Raw genomic sequence first — 1,862 nt, 5'->3', positions numbered from 1 at the left:
ACCGGTGCCATGTCCAGTGGAAGGTCCTCCAGGGAAGACTCTGCTCCGTGGAGCACTTGCAAGCACTTGGTTCCAAGCACCGTGCCTTAAAGATACCGACGCACTGGGGTGGGTTTAGTAGGTGCGATTGGAACATGAGGTACGTGAGGCCCACACCAGGGAAGGAGAACTTGAAGACATGTGGACCAGGACCTAGAAAATAGAGGACTAAGTAGGAATGCGATAGTCATCCTCAGATAACTCTGCCTTAAGAAAGTCACTTGTGCTCTTCCGGCTCTGGCTTCGGTTCCGGCAAGATGGCTAAACGCACCAAGAAGGTCGGGATCATCGGGAAATACGGGACCCGCTATGGTGCCTCCCTCCGGAAAATGGTGAAGAAAATTGAAATCAGCCAGTTACACCAAGTACACTTGCTCCTTCTGTGGCAAGACCAAGATGAAGAGACGAGCCGTTGGCATCTGGCACTGTGGTTCCTGCATGAAAACAGTGGCTGGTGGGGCCTGGACCTGCAACACCACTTCTGCCGTCACAGTGAAGTCTGCCATCAGAAGACTCAAGGAACTGAAAGACCAGTAGAAGAAGCACTACTGTTTGAGACCTGCCTAGCCTGCAATAAATGGGTTAATTTACATTAAAAAAAAAAAAAAAAGAAAGAAAGAAAAGAAAGTCACTTGTATCATGGTTCAAATGACAGAATTAGGACCAAATGATGCTTGGAGGTACAATTTGTTGGGGTTGATGGAATTCTAGGCCCCCAATATGGCCCCTGTGTTTTAAACTGAGTTATAGTAACAGGCATATCTCCAACCTCTTCACGTGACAACACTTCTTCCAAACACAGGGAGGAAAGGGAAACTACCCACACAGGCCACACTGAGTGGAAACTAACAGGCCTTGCTATGTTTCCTTCCTGTGTCTAATATATCTGCATGGCCATCCAATTCCTATCAAACCTATGATGCATATAGAGCTTTCTTTAGGTCTTTGGGGATTCCGTTTTTTAAGTCTTCTATGTCCTATAAAACTAGTTGAACGGAGACTGGAGAGATGGCTCAGCGGTTAACTGCACTCACTACTCTACCAGAGGACCTGGGTTTGAGTCTCAGCAACACATGTGCCACGCTCATGACCCTCGGCAACTCCAGTCCTGGAGGGTTTACGTCCTCCTCCGTCCGTCCTCCATGGACATCAGGTATACACATACTGCACAGACATACATGAAGGCAAAACACCCATCCAAGTAAATAAACAAAAACTGATGAAATATCTTATGCTTTTCTCTTGTTAATATGTCTTTTGTTATGGGTCTGTCATGTCAGCCATATAGCTCATAAAGGTGAGGAAATTTCTTCTTCCCCTAAAAAATCTTTAAAAGGGGTGGGGAGTGGGGGTGGGAGTGGGGCAATAACCTTCTACAAACTGCCACATAGATACTGGTGTCACGGAAGGGCCACTAGGAAAAAGATAAAATGTCGAGTTTAATATTTTCTATGGATTTTTCAACCTTTAACATTGTGCCCTTTATGTTGAAGTCTGTTTCAGGTCTCTCATTTCTAACTTAGACATGAGTGGCGAAGATGAACTCGCCTCTCTTCCCTTCTCCTGTTATCCACACACCAGAAGGAGTTAACTCGCTATTTTGTGGCGTGAGGTATTTTTACTTAGTTGAAGTGAACCCAGGGGGTTCTGGAGTCCTTTCGGTTGCTTGAGTTCCCATGGGCTCCCATCCCCCACCCCCATCCCCGCCTGTGAGGCTCCGTGCTCACTTTGCTTTCCTGGCACCAGGAAAATAATGCAAGAATAATGATTTTGTTGTTAAATTCACTCTTCCGGCAAAGGCTGCCATTGCTGCCCCGGGAACA

At 46.5% G+C, this 1,862-nt stretch overlaps 1 pseudogene; it reads left to right on the top strand.

The window, feature by feature from the left end:
• Positions 1-274: 274 nt before the first annotated feature.
• LOC127212378 (60S ribosomal protein L37a-like) lies at positions 275-576 on the top strand (annotated as a pseudogene).
• The last annotated feature ends 1,286 nt before the right edge of the window (positions 577-1,862 follow it).

Source organism: Acomys russatus, chromosome 30 (genome assembly GCF_903995435.1).
Source record: "Acomys russatus chromosome 30, mAcoRus1.1, whole genome shotgun sequence".
NCBI classification, from domain to species: Eukaryota; Metazoa; Chordata; class Mammalia; order Rodentia; family Muridae; genus Acomys; species Acomys russatus.
Note: the sequence above shows the minus strand (reverse complement) of the source record. Positions and strands in the feature narration are given on the sequence as shown.